Genomic DNA, 17,296 nt, shown 5'->3' with positions numbered 1-17,296 from the left:
CCTTCCTCTAGGCTTTCAAGTCCTTGTACATATTCAGGTGTTTTACCTGGGAAGGGTGGGAACATTTCTGCAGCAGCTGGCCTGGGGCTCGGCCCACGTTTACTCACAGATGCCTCGGCACGGGCCCCCAGCTTTGCAATGAGGACGCTTGTTGCGTGGGGCATGCTGGCTGAATGGGAGATGATTCCCCACCACTGACCAACTTCAGAATTGTTTACAACTGGAGCAAGGGCCCTGATACGGTTTTCCTCTGTGTAACTGGTGGGTTCTGTTTTTATTTCTTTTTTTCGTTTTTGGTTCAAGGTAGATTTTATTCCTCTTTTTTGTATTTACAGATATAAGCATGGAAATAATTTATTCATATAAATACATGTATGTGAAGGGAAGAATATTTTTTCTGTTTTACTTTTTGTAATTTTGAATTTTATTTTATTTTTTTATACAGCAGGTTCTTTTTGGTTACCTATTTTATACATAGAAATGTATACATGCCAATCCCAATCTCTCAACTCCTCCCACCACCACCCCCCTAACAGCTTTCCCCCCTTGGTGTCCATACGTTTGTTGTCTACATCTGTTGCTCTATTTCTGCCTTGCAAAACCCTTCATCTGTACAACTTTTCTAGGTTCCACATATATGCATTTATATACAGGATTTGTTTTTCTCTTTCTGACTTACTTCACTCTGTATGACAGTCTCTAGATCCATCAACGTCTCTACAAATGACCCAATTTCATTCCTTTTTATGGCTTAGTAATATTCCATTTTATATATGTACCTCATCTTTATGCATTCGTCTGTCTGTGGGCATTTAGGTTGCTTCCATTACCTGGATATTGTAAATAGTGATGCAATGAACATTGCGGTGAATGTCTCTTTTCGTTTTATGGTTTTGTCTGGGTATATGCCCAGTAGTGGGATTGCTGTATTATATGGTAATTCTATTCTTAGTTTTATAAGAAACTCCATAATGTTCTCCACAGTGACTGCATCAATTTACATTCCCAACAATAGTGGAAGAGGTTTCCTTATCTCCGCACCCTTTCCAGCATTTGTTGTTTGTAGATTTTCTGATGATGCCCATTCTAACAGGTGTGAGGTGATACACCATGGATTAGTCTATTTCGTTGAGCAAAGAGTAGGTCTTGTCTATTACATATTTGGCTTATGGAACGGTATGTGTGCTCATTTCAATCTCTGGTTTTATACAGCACCCCAACTCAACTTTCCCGTTAAGCAAGCATAAGTTTTTATCTAAATGTGAGACTCTGCTCGGTTTTGTAATTCAGTTTATGTGTAGCCAAGTTTACACTCCCTCTATTTGTGATATCTTATGATAATTATGTTTCTCTGTGTGACATATTTCTCTTAGAATCATCATACTTAAATCCACTCAATTTGCTGCTACAGGCCTGATGACATTGATTTCATTGCTGAGTGATATTCCGTTGTACATAAGTAGGACAACTCCTTTATCCATTTTTTTCTTTCTGGGATATTTAATTTGTACTGGACTCAAGGTTCTTGTAAACACAGCAGCCCTGGATATTGTGTTGGCTGTGTCTTGTTGATTTTAATTTTCCTAAGCTATAGGGCCAAAAGTGGAAGTGCCCTAGGCTCTGTAGCTTTGTTTTTTAGATGTTTCAGCATACACTATAAACATCACCAGAGTGTCTGTTGGCAATTTACAATCCGTCCATCAGCATAACAAGGCTCCCTGTTCTCCATGGCCTGTCCTGTGTTTCTGGGTTTTACACTTTTTTCAGATGGCTCTTTTGACGAATGGGAAATGAGAGTTCATTGTAGTGCGGATTTCCATTGCTCGAATTCTTGGTTGGCCACAAAGGGCATATGCGTTTTTTCCTGAATATATTCAGGAAAAAATGTATACGCACTTTTTGTCCAAGTGCATCACTGTCAAAGATCTGCCGCTTTTCACATGCTTTAAATGCAATTCCAATCTACCTCCTGAAATATGATTCCTGCAATTCTGCCTCGTTTTCAAGTCCTCTGTGCAGACTTACTTCAATATATTTTTGCCAATAGCTGTCATTTATAACTCTGCAGGTTTGTGAATTACAGTGCCTGTGATTTCCTTTCTTAACTCGTTTCCTTGAAAGCTGGCCACAGAACCGCAGGTTTGCTTCAGGCCGTAATCAGGGTCCCGCACGGCACTCTGAGCCTTTGGTTAATTCCTCTTCCTGGTGGGAAATTAGAGTTAAATGTGCCCCTCCAGACACCTGCCTCACTCCCAGCCCCTTGGTGATGTGTGTCCTCTGGTTTGAGGCCACATGTGCTGGGTTCCTCACCTTTCGCAGATGTGGCCCCACTGGTGTGCGGACACTCCTGCCTGGTTCCCATCCCCTTGGTGATGTGAGCCCTCCAGTGAGAGTCTGATCCTGGTTGGGCTCCTCACACTTCTGTGAGGTGGGCCCTCTTCTCTGAGGTCACTCCTGCCTGGCTGACACACCCCGCCTTGGCGACGTCGGCCCTCTGGTGGCAGTTGGAGCCCGCTGGGAGCCTCCTCCCCTCAGTGATGAGACCCTCTGGCATCAGGCCCTAACTGCTGGTTACCCACATTTTCTGATACGTGCTAAGTGGTGTGAGGGCACTCCTGCCAGGTTCCCATCCCCATGTGCCTTCTGCTCTATGGTCCCAACACCTGTGTTGTTCACAGTTTCAGGATGTTGGCTCTCTGGTGTTAGTTCACTCAGGCCTAGATCCCATAGACTCTGTGCTCTGAGCCGCCTGCTGGGAGGTTCCTACTGCTGGATTCCTTACCATTTTTATTCTTTGGGTCCTGTGTTTTCATGCTCCTCCTTCCTGACTCACTCCCAGCCCCTTTGTGATGTGGGTCCTCTGGTTTGAGGCCACATGTGCCGGTTTCCTCACCTTTATTGATGTGGCCCCACTGGTGTGAGGACACTCCTGCCTGGTTCCCATCCCCTTGGTGATGGGGGCCCTCTGGTGAGAGTCTGATCCTGGCTGGATTCCTCACCCTTCTGGGAGGTGGGCCCTCTGCTGTGAGGTCACTCCTGCCTGGCTGGCACACATCACCTTGGCGATGTGGGTCCTCAGTTGGGAGTTGGTGCCTGCTGGGAGTCTCCTCCCCTCGGTAATGAGGGCCCTCTGGCGTCAGGCCCTAACTCATGGGCTCCCAAAATTTTCTGATATGTGCCCTGTCGTGCGAGTACACTCCTGCCACGTTCCCATCCCCATGGGGATGTGGGCCTTCTGCTCTGAGGTCCCATCAGCTGGGTTGCTCACAGTGTCATGATGTGAGCCCTCTGCTGTGAGTTCACTGTGGCCTGGATCACATAGGCTCCGTACTCTGGGCCACCTGCTGGGGGGTTCCAACTGCTGGATTCCTCACATTTTTTATTCTGTGGGCCCTGTGTTGTTAGGCTACTCCTGCCTGCCTCACTCGGAGCACCTTGGAAATGTGGGTCCTCTGGTTTAGGCCACATGTGCTGGGTTCGTCACCTTTCTATAATGTGGCCACACTGGTGTGAGGACACTCCTGCCTTGTTCCGGTCCCCTTGGTGATGTGGGCTCTCTGGTGAGAGTCTTATCCTGGCTGGTTTCCTCACCCTTCTGTGAGGTAGGCCCTCTGCTGTGAGGTCACTCCTGCCTGACTGGCACACGTCACCTTGGCGACGTGGGCCCTCAGTTGGGAGTTGGTGCCTGCTGGGAGTCTCCTCCCCTCGGTAATGAGGGCCCTCTGGCGTCAGGCTCTAACTCCTGGGCTCCCAAAATTTTCTGATGTGCGCCCTGTGGTGTGAGTACACTCCTGCCAGGTTTCCAACCCCATGGGAATATGGGCCTTCTGCTCTGAGGTCCCAACGGTGGGTGGCTCAGTTTCATGATGAGGGCCCTCTGGTGTGAGTTCACTCCGGCCTGGATCCCATAGCCTCGCTGCTCCTGGCCGCCTGCGGGGAGGTTCCAACTGCGGGATTCCTCACCTTTTCTCTTCTATGGGCCCTCTGTTTGGAGACTCCTCCTGCCTGACTCACTCCCAGCCCCTTGGTGATGTGTGTCCTCTGGTTTGAGGCCACGTGTGCTGGGTCCCTCACCTTTCGATGATGTGGCCCCGCTGGTGTGAGGACACTCCTGCCTGGTTTCTATCCCCTTGGTGATGTGGGCCCTCTGGTGAGAGTCTAATCCTCTTTGGGTTCCTCACACTTTTTTGAGGTTGGCCCTCTGCTCTGAGGTCACTCCTGCCTGGCTGGCACACCCCGCATTGGCGACGTTGGCCCTCTTGTAGCAGTTGGAGCCTGCTGGTAGCCTCCTCTCCTCGGTGATGAGGGCCCTCTGGCATCAGGCCCTAACTGCTGGGCTCCCCACATTTTCTGATGTGTGCCCACTGGTGCGATGACACTCCTGCTTGGTTCGCTTCCCCATGGGGATGTGGGCCTTGTGCTCTGAGGTCACAATGGCTAGGTTGCTCACAGTTTCATGATGAGGGCCCTCTGTTGTGAGTTCATCATTGCCTGGATCCCATAGCCTCGGTGCTCTGGGCCGCCTGCTGGGATGTTCCAACTGCTGGATTCCTCACCTTTTTTATACAATGGGCCACGTGTTTTGAGGTTCATCCTGCCTGCCTCGCTCCGAGACCCATGGAGATGTGGGTCCTCTGGTTTGAGGCCACATGTGCTGGGTACCTCAACTTGCGATGATGTGGCCCCACGGGTGTGAAGACACTCCTGCCTGGTTCCCAGCCCCTTGCTGATGTGGGCCCTCTGGTGAGAGTCTGATAATGGCTGGGTCCCTTACCCTTCTGTGAGGTGGGCCCTCTGATGTGAGGTCACTCCTGCCTGGCTGGCTCACGTCACCTTGGCGATGTGGGCCCTCTGTTGGCCACTGAAGCATGCTGGGAGCCCCCTACCCTCTTTAAGGAGGGCCTTGGAAAAAACGCATATGCACTTTTTGAACAAGTGCATCATTGTCGAGGTTCTGCCTCTTCTCCTATGCTTTCAGTGCATTTCCCGTCTACCTCCTGAAATCGTTTTCCTGGAATTCTGCCCCGCTTTCAAGTCCTCTTCGCAGCCTTCCTTCAATATATTTTTGGACGATAGCTGTCATTTATAACTCTGCAGGTTTGTGAATTACAGTGCCCCTGAGCTCCTTTGTTCAACTCGCTATCTTGTGAGCTGCCTGCACACCCGCAGTATTGCTTCAGGCCCTAATCTGGTTCCGGCACGGCATTCTGAGCCTTTGGTTAATTCCACTTCCTGGTGAGAAATGAGCATTAAATTGCCCGTGCAGACACCTACAGCTAGTCTCTCATTGGTTCTCCCTATTCCTGTTCATCTTGCGCAGAAATTGCAAACTGTGACAAACAGGAGGTTAAAGGCACTGACTCTCCAAGTGGGGAGAGTGTTAGTTAAGCATCTGGAATGGTGAACCCGAGTATAAAGGGACGAAAACTGAGATGCATTTGAAAACGTTTCCCAATCACATGGTGGACCATACTCTGGGTTTCCCATACATGATGTAGCGGAAGGAAGAATCCCTTAAACCTGGAGAGTTGGGACCCTTGGAATGGGTACCATGCAGTATGACTTCAAAGGGTCTGCAATTGCTCACCGAACCTCAACAATACTATCAGGGCGAAGTGTCCGGCCTTATGTCTCCCCAGCACTGGGTGTACATGTGGTAAATCCAGGTTGCATCAGAAGCCCTGAGTGAATTATTTAAGAATTGCTCTCTATTTCACTGTCATTGTGTTTTGTTTTTGAAATTTATTTTGATAATGTGATTTATCGGATTTTCACTGTTGCCTTTAGGCCACTGAACACACGCTGGATTCTCTTATGGACACATATAAATCCATGGGTTTTAAGATTCTTGCTAGGCAGGTATATTCCTAGGCGTTGAATATGGGGTGTTGAGCCCATTTCGTTGAGCAAGCAGTAGGTCTTGTCTATTACATATTTGGCTTATGGAACGGTATCAGTGCGAATTTCAATCTCTGTTTTTATGCAGCACCCGAACTCACCTTTCCCAAAAAGCAAGCATAAGTTGGTTTTCTAAATTTGAGACACTGTTCTGTTTTGTAATTCATTTCATGTGTAGCCAAGTTTACATTCCGTGTATTAGTGATATCTTATGATGTTTCTTTTTCTGTGTGACCTATTGCACGTAGAATCATCGTACCTGAATCCACTCATTATGCCGCTACGGGCCTGATGACATAGATTTCATTGCTGAGTGATATTCCATTGTACGTAAGAACCACAACTTCTTTATCCATTTTTCGCCCTCTGGGATATTTAACTTGTACGTACAAGAGGTTCTTGTAACCAGAGCCGTTCCAAACTTTGGGTGCCTGTGTGGTTTTGATTTTAATTTCCCTAAGCTATAGGACCATAAGTGTTAGTGCCATAGGCTGTGTTTCTTTGTTTCTTATGTGTTTCAGGAAATACCATACACTTCTCCAGAGTGGCTGTTGGCAATTCACATGCCGACCATCAGGATAACAAGGCTCCCTGTTCTCCATGGCCTGTCCTGCCTTTCTGGATTTTACACTTTTTTCAGATGGCCCTTTTGACCGGGGGGCAGAGAGACTTCATTTTAGTGCAGATTTCTTTACACGCTTGCTTGGTTGGCCAAAAAGGGCGTATGCGTTTTTTCCTGAATATATTCAGGAAAAAACGCATACGCCCTTTTTGGCCAAGAGCATCATTGTCGACATTCTGCCTCTTTTCCTATGCTTTAAATGCAATTCCCGTCTACCCCCTGAAATCGTTTTCCTGCAAATCTGTCCCGCTTACAAGTCGTCTTCGCAGCCTTCCTTCAATATATTTTTGGACGATAGCTGTCATTTATAACTCTGCAGGTTTGTGAGTTACAGTGCCCCTGAGCTCATTTCTTCAACTCGCTATCTTGTGAGCTGGCCGCAAACCCACAGGATTGCCTCAGGCCCTAATCTGGTTCCGGTACGGCATGCTGAGCCTTTGGTTAATTCCTCTTCCTGGTGGGAAATGAGCGTTAAATTTGCCCGTGCAGACACCTAGAGCTAGTCTCTCATTGGTTCTCCCTATTCCTTTTCATCTTGCGCAGAAATTGCAAACTGTGCCCAACAGGAGGTTAAAGGCACTGACTCTCCAAGTGGGGAGAGTGTTCGTAAAGGGTCTGGAATGGTGAACCCGAGTAAAAGGGGACGAAAACTGAGATGCATTTGAAAACGTTTGCCAGTCACACGGTGCACCATACTGTGGGTTTCCCATGCATGTTTTAGCTGAAGGAAGAATCCCTTAAACTTGGAGAGTTGGGACCCATGGAATGGGTACCATGCTGTATGACTTCAAAGGGTCTGCATTTGCTCATCGAACCTCACCAATGCTATCAGCCCGAAGTGCCCAACCTTATGTCTCACTCAGCTCTGGGTGTAGATGTGGTAAATCCGGGTTGCATCACAAGCCCTGAATGAATTATTTAAGAATTGTTCTCTATTTCACTGTCCTTGGGTTCTGTTTGTGTAATTCATTTTGATAATGGGATTTATCGGATTTTCTCTGCTGCATTCATGCCGCTGTACACACGCTTCATTCTCTTACGGAGACATATAAATCCATGGGTTTGAAGATTCTTACTAGTCAGGTGTATTCCTAGGCGTTGAATATGGGGTGTTTAGTCCATTTCGTTGAGCAAGGGGTAGGTCTTGACTATTACATATTTGGCTTATGGAAAGGTATCTGTGCTAATTTCTATCTCTGGTTTTATGCAGCACCCCAACTCACCTTTCCCCTTAAGCAAGCATAAGTTGGTTTTCCAAATTTGAGACCCTCTTCTGTTTTGTAATTCAGTTCATGTGTAGCCAAGTTTACATTCCGTGTAGTAGTGATATCTTATGATGTTTCATTTTCTGTGTGACTTATTTCACTTAGAATCATCGTACCTGAATCCACTCATTATGCCGCGACGGGCCTGATGACATAGATTTCATTGCTGAGTGATATTCCATTGTACGTACGTACCACAACTTCTTTATCCATTTTTCACATTCTGGGATATTTAACTTGTACCGTAGACGAGGTTCTTGTAAACAGAGCCGTCCGACACTTTGGGGTGGCTGTGTGTTTTTGATTTTAATTTCCCTAAGCTATAGGACCATAAGTGGAAGTGCCGTAGGCTCCGTAGCTTTGTTTTTTCGGTGTTCCGGGAAACACCATACACTTCTCCAGAGTGGCTGTTGGCAATTTACATCCCGCCCATCAGCATAACAAGGCTCCCGGTTCTCCATGGCCTGTGCTGCCTTTCTGGATTTTACACTTTTTTCAGATGGCCCTTTTGACCGGGGGGCAGTGAGACTTCATTGTAGTGCAGATTTCTTTAACATGCTTGCTTGGTTGGCCAAAAAGGGCGTATGCCTTTTTTTCCTGAATATCAGGAAAAAACGCATACGCCCTTTTTAGCCAAGAGCATCATTGTCGACGTTCTGCCTCTTTTCCTATGCTTTAAATGCAATTCCCGTCTACCCCCTGAAATCGTTTTCCTGCAAATCTGTCCCGCTTACAAGTCGTCTTCGCAGCCTTCCTTCAATATATTTTTGGACGATAGCTGTCATTTATAACTCTGCAGGTTTGTGAGTTACAGTGCCCCTGAGCTCCTTTCTTCAACTCGCTATCTTGTGAGCTGGCGGCAAACCCACAGGATTGCTTCAGGCCCTAATCTGGTTCCGGCACGGCATGCTGAGCCTTTCGTTAATTCCTCTTCCTGGTGGGAAATGAGCGTTAAATTTGCCCGTGCAGACACCTAGAGCTAGTCTCTCATTCGTTCTCCCTATTCCTTTTCATCTTGCGCAGAAATTGCAAACTGTGCCCAACAGGAGGTTTAAGGCACTGACTCTCCAAGTGGGGAGAGTGTTCGTAAAGTGTCTGGAATGGTGAACCCGAGTAAAAGGGGACGAAAACTGAGATGCATTTGAAAACGTTTGCCAGTCACACGGTGCACCATACTGTGGGTTTCCCATGCATGTTTTAGCTGAAGGAAGAATCCCTTAAACTTGGAGAGTTGGGACCCATGGAATGGGTACCATGCTGTATGACTTCAAAGGGTCTGCATTTGCTCATCGAACCTCACCAATGCTATCAGCCCGAAGTGCCCAACCTTATGTCTCACTCAGCTCTGGGTGTAGATGTGGTAAATCCAGGTTGCATCACAAGCCCTGAATGAATTATTTAAGAATTGCTCTCTATTTCACTGTCCTTGGGTTTTGTTTGTGTGATTCATTTTGATAATGGGATTTATCGGATTTTCTCTGCTGCATTCATGCCGCTGTACACACGCTTCATTCTCTTACGGAGACATATAAATCCATGGGTTTGAAGATTCTTACTAGTCAGGTGTATTCCTAGGCGTTGAATATGGGGTGTTTAGTCCATTTCGTTGAGCAAGGTGTAGGGCTTGACTATTACATATTTGGCTTATGGAAAGGTATCTGTGCTAATTTCTATCTCTGGTTTTATGCAGCACCCCAACTCACCTTTCCCCTTAAGCAAGCATAAGTTGGTTTTCTAAATTTGAGACCCTCTTCTGTTTTGTAATTCAGTTCATGTGTAGCCAAGTTTACATTCCGTGTAGTAGTGATATCTTATGATGTTTCATTTTCTGTGTGACTTATTTCACTTAGAATCATCGTACCTGAATCCACTCATTATGCCGCGACGGGCCTGATGACATAGATTTCATTGCTGAGTGATATTCCATTGTACGTACGTACCACAACTTCTTTATCCATTTTTCACATTCTGGGATATTTAACTTGTACCGTAGGCGAGGTTCTTGTAAACAGAGCCGTCCGACACTTTGGGGTGGCTGTGTGTTTTTGATTTTAATTTCCCTAAGCTATAGGACCATAAGTGGAAGTGCCGTAGGCTCCGTAGCTTTGTTTTTTCGGTGTTCCGGGAAACACCATACACTTCTCCAGAGTGGCTGTTGGCAATTTACATCCCGCCCATCAGCATAACAAGGCTCCCTGTTCTCCATGGCCTGTGCTGCCTTTCTGGATTTTACACTCTTTTCAGATGGCCCTTTTGACCGGGGGGCAGTGAGACTTCATTGTAGTGCAGATTTCTTTAACATGCTTGCTTGGTTGGCCAAAAAGGGCGTATGCGTTTTTTCCTGAATATATTCAGGAAAAAAGACATACGCCCTTTTTGGCCAAGAGCATCATTGTCGACGTTCTGCCTCTTTTCCTATGCTTTAAATGCAATTCCCGTCTACCCCCTGAAATCGTTTTCCTGCAAATCTGTCCCGCTTACAAGTCGTCTTCGCAGCCTTCCTTCAATATATTTTTGGACGATAGCTGTCATTTATAACTCTGCAGGTTTGTGAGTTACAGTGTCCCTGAGCTCCTTTCTTCAACTTGCTTTCTTGTAAGCTGGCCGCAAAACTGCTGGATTGCTTCAGGCCCTAAACTGGTTCCGGCACGGCACGCTGAGCCTTTGGTTAATTCCTCTTCCTGGTGCGAAATGAGCATTAAATTTGCTCGTGCAGACACCTACAGCTAGTCTCTCATTGGTTCTCCCTATTCCTGTTCATCTTGCGCAGAAATTGCAAACTGTGCCAAACAGGAGGTTAAAGGTACAGACTCTCCAAGTGGTGAGAGTGTTAGTAAAGGGTCTGGAATGGTGAACCCAAGTAAAAGGGGACAAAAAGTGAGATGCATTTGAAAACGTTTGTCGGTCACACGGTGCACCATACTGTGGGTCTCCCATGCATGTTTTAGCTGAAGGAAGAATCCCTTAAATCTGGAGACGTGGGAACCATGGAATGGGTACCATGCAGTATGACTTCAAAGGGTCTGCATTTGCTCATCGAACCTCACCAATGCTATCAGCCCGAAGTGCCCAACCTTATGTCTCACTCAGCTCTGGGTGTAGATGTGGTAAATCCAGGTTGCATCACAAGCCCTGAATGAATTATTTAAGAATTGCTCTCTATTTCACTGTCCTTGTGTTTTGTTTTTGTAATTCATTTTGATAATGGGATTTATCGGATTTTCTCTGCTGCGTTCATGCCGCTGTACACACGCTTCATTCTCTTACGGAGACATATAAATCCATGGGTTTGAAGATTCTTACTAGTCAGGTGTATTCCTAGGCGTTGAATATGGGGTGTTTAGTCCATTTCGTTGAGCAAGGTGTAGGTCTGGGCTATTACATATTTGGCTTATGGAAAGGTATCTGTGCTAATTTCTATCTCTGGTTTTATGCAGCACCCCAATTCACCTTTCCCCTTAAGCAAGCATAAGTTGGTTTTCTAAATTTGAGACCCTGTTCTGTTTTATAATTCAGTTCATGTGTAGCAAAGTTTACATTCCATGTATTAGTGATATCTTATGATGTTTCATTTTCTGTGTGACGTATTTCCCTTACAATCATCGTACCTGAATCCACTCGTTATGCCGCGATGGGCCTGATGACATAGCTTTCATTGCTGAGTGATATTCCATTGAACGTACGTACCACAACTTCTTTATCCATTTTTCACATTCTGGGATATTTAACTTGTACCGTAGAAGAGGTTCTTGTAAACAGAGCCGTCCGACACTTTGGGGTGGCTGTGTGTTTTTGATTTTAATTTCCCTAAGCTATAAGACCATAAGTGGAAGTGCCGTAGGCTCCGTTGCTTTGTTTTTCAGGGGTTCCAGGAAACACCATACACTTCTCCAGATTGGCTGTTGGCAATTTACATCCCGACCATCAGCATAACAAGGCTCCCTGTTCTCCTTGGCCTGTCCTGTCTTTGTGGATTTTACACTTGTTTCAGATATCCCTTTTGACCGGGGGGCAGTGAGACTTCATTGTAGTGCAGATTTCTTTAACATGCTTGCTTGGTTGGCCAAAAAGCGCATATGCTTTTTTTCCTGAATAAATTCAGGAAAAAACGCATACACCCATTTTGGCCAAGAGCATCATTGTCGACGTTCTGCCTCTTTTCCTATGCTTTAAATGCAATTCCCGTCTACCCCCTGAAATCGTTTTCCTGCAATTCTGCCCCGCTTACAAGTCATCTTCGCAGCCTTCCTTCAATATATTTTTGGACGATAGCTGTCATTTATAACTCTGCATGTTTGTGAGTTACAGTGCCCCTGAGCTCCTTTCTTCAACTCGCAACTTGTGAGCTGGGCGCAAACCCGCAGGATTGCTTCAGGCCCTAATCTGGTTCCGGCACGGCATGCTGATCCTTTGGTTAATTCCTCTTCCTGGTGGGAAATGAGCATTAAATTTGCCTGTGCAGACACTTACTGCTAGTCTCTCATTGGTTCTCCCTATTCCTGTTCATCTTGCGCAGAAATTGCAAACTGTGCCAAACAGGAGGTTAAAGGCACTGACTCTCCAAGTGGGGAGAGTGTTAGTAAAGGTTCTGGAATGGTGAACCCGAGTAAAAGGGGACGAAAACTGAGATGCATTTGAAAACCTTTCCTGGTCACACGGTGCACCATACTGTGGGTTTCCCATGCATGTTTTAGCTGAAGAAAGAATCCCTTAATCCTGGAGATTTGGGACCCATGGAATGGGTACCATGCAGTATGACTTCAAAGGGTCTGCATTTGCTCATCGAACCTCAACAATGGTATCAGCCCGAAGTGCCCAACCTTATGTCTCACTCAGCTCTGGGTGTAGATGTGGTAAATCCAGGTTGCATCACAAGCCCTGAATGAATTATTTAAGAATTGCTCTCTATTTCACTCTCATTGTGTTTTGTTTTTGTAATTTATTTTGATAATGGGATTTATCGCATTTTCACTGCTGTGTTCATGCCGCTGTACTCACGCTTGATTCTCTTACGGAGACATATAAATCCATGAGTTTGAAGATTCTTACTAGTCAGGTGTATTCGTAGGTGTTGAATATGGCGTGTTGAGTCCATTTCGTTGACCAGGGAGTAGGTTTTTTCTATTACATATTTGGCTTATGGAACGGTATCTGTGCTAATTTCAATCTCTTGTTTTATGCAGCTCCCCAACTCTCCTTTTTCCTTAAGCAAACATAAGTTGGTCTTCTAAATTTGAGACCCCATTCTGTTTTGTAATTCAGGTCATTTGTAGCCACGTTTACATTCCATGTATTAGTAATATCGTATGTCTTTTTCTTTTTGAATTATGTGACTTTGAATGATCATACGTAACTACTCTGGGGTTGTTACAACTGGCCATATTTCACTGATTTTCAGGCTGAGTAATATTCCACTCTACATAAGTGCCACACCTCTATCCATTTTTTCCCTCCAGAGACATATAAATTATATCCTAGTCGAGGATCTTTTAAACAGAGAGGCGGTAAACATTGGGGTGCCTGTGTCCTCTCCATTTTTGTCTTTCCCAAGATATACGTCCATGAGTGCAAGTGCCCTGTGCTCTGTAGCTCATTTTTTAGATGCTTTAGTAAACACAATACACTTCTCAAGAGTGACCATTGGCAATATACATTTCCACTATAAGCCTCACAGGGCTCCCTTTTCTCCTTGCCCTGTCCTGCATTTCTGGTGTTTACACTTTATGAGGAAGGCTCTTCTGACTGATGCGAAGTGATATGTTTTGTAGTACTGATTTCCAGTGCCCACCTGTTTGGTTGGCTAAAAAAGTGTATGCCCTTTTCTTGAATATATACAGAAAAAGACGCATACACCCTTTTTGGCCAACTGCAATGTTGGCAATGTTCAGCCCCTTTTCTTGTGCTTAATGGCGAGTCCTTTCTACCTCTTCCAATCCCTTTCCTGCCATTCTCCGTTGCTTACAAGTCCTTTTCTCTGACTTTCCTCAAGACATTTTTCAGTGAGAGATATTTTCAACTCTGCAGTTTCGTGAATTTTAGCGGCCCTGAGTTCCATTTTTCAACTTGTGTTTATGGGAACTGGCCACAAAGCAGCGGGATTTCCTCAAGCCCTATTCTGTTTCCATGGGCAACCCTAGCTTTTAGTCAATTCGTCTTCCTGATTGGAAATTAGAGTGACATGTGCCTGTCCGAACACCTAGGACTTGTCTCTCATTGTTCCTCCTCCTTCTGCGTCATCCTCTGGACAAATTCCAAACTGTATGCAACAGGATGTTGACAGTGCTGACATCTCCAAGTGGGGAGACTGTTCGTAAAGACGCTGGAGGGGTGAACCCGAGCACCAGGAGATGAGGAGATGAGATGCCTTTTCCAAACTCTTCCCGATCAGACGGTATACCATCTTCTGGGTGTGACAGGCATATTTTAGCTGTAGGAAGTGTCCCATTCATGTGAGGAGAACACCAGGGCTTTTTCAAAATCACTGTCTCTCCACAACCCAAACTGGGGAATTTTTTAAGCTACGGCTACACATATGTTCATTAAGGGCCTTGGGAAGTAGGCAGAGTCCAAACTTTAGATGATTGAAGTCTTCAGGGTCAGAAGCACTCACCACCGGCTTCCGTTAGGTTCCATTTTAACTGTCATTAATAGATGATGTCAATAAAAATATCTATTCTTTTTTCAGATTATTTCCCCTTATAGGTTATTGCAAAATATTGAGTGTAGTTCCCTGTGCTGTACAGTACTTCCTTGTTGATGATCGATTTTATACATAGCAGTGTGTATGTGTTAATCCCAAACTGTTAATTTATCCCTCCTCCCACCTTTCCCCTTTGGTAATAATAAATTATAAGATTTTATACTTCTCAGAAATGGGGGAGCTGAAAGAGAGGTATCATTTTCAATGGAAAAGCGTTTAAAACAAGATTGAAGCTTTAACCAAGATTATTAGATGTACATCCTTGGAAAGAAATCACTTCGTTTCTCTAGTATTGACCTGACAAATAAGACAAACCTTTCACTGAACTTGCTTATAATAAAGTGATGGAAATATCAAATGGAAGTGTTAGAAACATCTTATTTTACCCGAGCCTTATACACTGTTCTATGTTAATTACAGTTTGGCTCACACATCTGTTCATTGAAGTTACAATGTTCTCAATTTCTGTTACTGATCCTCCAGAGTGGACCCCAACAAGTGTCCCCCTGCCCAGTGTCATTGGAGCCAACAGATCGAGACTGAGTTTGGTTCAGAAGCAAAGGAAACTTTATATTTTGATCAGAGAATGCAGAGGTGAGAGCATGTGCTACCCCGTGGGCTGTGGGCTGGGCTGCTGTGTAGAGATCGTGTCAGAGTCAGTGGGAGGGAGGGGGCGGAGCTCTCGAGGGCCCGGTTGGCTGCAGCTCAGGCTCTATATCGCGGAGTCTGCACTGTGCTCCAGGAGCTGAAGTGTCGACCCAGCCATTCTGCACTAGGAAATCTGGTCTGAAGTGCCGGCTGTTGAACCTCTGTATGCGGGACCCTAGGAGCACGTGAAATTAGACAAAGCACAAAGGATAAAAAAGGTTAGACTTTATTTTATTGCCCAGATTCTATTTTTATCTCCCAGGGATTTTTAAGGGGCTTTGCCTGGGACAAACCCCTCTTCTGCATTTTGTCCCCTTCCTCATTCTTAGAGTGCTGAGGGTGCAGACCCTTCATCTGTAACTGCTGAGTGCTGAGTTAGGAGCCCTCATACCTGTGGGAGAGGGTCTGAACTTCTCCCCAGCAGCCTCCAGGTGACGTTGATTGTCCGCAGGCCTCCTGCCTCCCTGCTCCTCCGCCTGAGCACAAGTATTGGTAGTGTTATAGATTCTAATGACCTTTAAGGGTCCAGGAAGGAGATGTGCAGTGACGCTGTGAGGTCCAGTTTCACCCCGCCCCACATTTGTTCGGCCACCTTAGGCTGACCGTTTCTGCCAGCCTAGATGCTCTGACCAGTAGTCTGTGCTTTCTTCAGTTAGGCCCCTGAATTAACGTAAAAACAGCACCAGGTGTCAGCACCCTGACTGCTCAACTCCCAGACAGTCCAGGGTCAGTGGTGATGAAGGACCATGATGGCCACTGAGTCAACAGCCTTTTGAAGTAAACAGGAGTCCAGCCGGTCTTATTGGCCACCATCATCACAGTGTCTGTAGGCTTTTCTATGGTGACAGCGTGATATACGGTTCCCCTGCCAAGATTATTACCTCCCCTCTGGGTGCAGTAAGTCCTGCAAGCAGTAGTCTACTCTTTTGGGACACACTCTTGTTGTTTTATGAGAGAAACTCCAGGTCAAGTGATGGTCACACGAGTCGTCATGGTGCCCTTTGCCCCAGTTATCTCTCTGGAGGTTGGAGTTGGAGGACCTCCTCACTCAAGGTCAGTGTGCCCACGGAGCAAACCCTGCAACTTCAGGGCATGGTTGGGGGTTAGGATCACCACGTGGGGTCCTTTTCCCTTAGGAGGGAGGTGGCCTTTTGGGCTGCTGATTTCCAGGTTTTCAGATACTGCCAGTATCTTGGCCAGATGTGGCGGTGGGCCAAGCCCCTTGGTGACCGTAGTTTATCCTACCTGGATGGCATTCTTGCATTGTTCCATTTCAAGTGGTCCCAGGTTTTGCACTAATACTCCAATGGCCATTCAAATTTCACTAGGAATGTAAAGGTCAAAGGGTTTAGCTAAATTAGGGAGTTCCAGGGCAAGGGTCTGAATTGACTGCTCTTTCCATTCTTGAAAGGCCACTTCTGGATTCTATTCAAAAGGATCATCATCTTTTTCTTTCAGTGTTTCATATAGAGGCCCAGCTAGTAGACTGTAGTTAGGGATCCAGAAGCAGCAAACCCTGGCCTCCCCAGGAACCCCTAAGCTGTCTTCTAGTTTTAGAAATGGGTAAGGCTGTAAATTGTTTCTTCCCTTTCCTGGGATGGGCTTCTCCGACCTTCTGTGAGAATGCAGCCCACGCAGGTCACCATAGTCTGTGATATTTGAGCTTTTTCTTGGACAACTTGTATCCTTTATTGGCTTGGTAGTTCAGAGGTCTCCTTAGTAGGGCTGGCGATCAGAATGTCGTCTGCATATTGAAGGAGTGTTTCCTTTTCCAGAGGTAGAACTTTTAGGTCTTTAGCTGAGCTTTCCCCAAAGATGGTGTGGGAATTTTTGAACCCTTGGGGCAACACGGCCCGGAAGTATTGTTTTAGTTGTATGTTGAGTCCTGCCACTCACAAGCCAAAATTTCTTGTGACTCTGGGACTAATAGAATACAAAAGAAGGCTTCATTGAAGACTAATACAGAATACCATGTCCTGGTGGTTAGTAGAATGACCAGCAGGGTGTAGGGTTTAGGAACTACTGGAGGTATATCCTCGGTGGCTTCACTGACTGTCCTGACATCTTTTACCAGGACTCCAGCAGCCCATGGGGCTCTCGAGGTCAGGCCAATCCCAGGATATGGAGCTCACCTGGGCAGGTACCCCACCCCCACCCCAGCCC

The sequence above is a fragment of the Delphinapterus leucas genome, chromosome 6, assembly GCF_059928025.1.
Source record: "Delphinapterus leucas isolate spDelLeu-1000000601 "Yukka" chromosome 6, BTC_Dleu_Yukka2, whole genome shotgun sequence".
NCBI lineage: Eukaryota > Metazoa > Chordata > Mammalia > Artiodactyla > Monodontidae > Delphinapterus > Delphinapterus leucas.
This window is presented reverse-complemented; position numbering follows the sequence as displayed.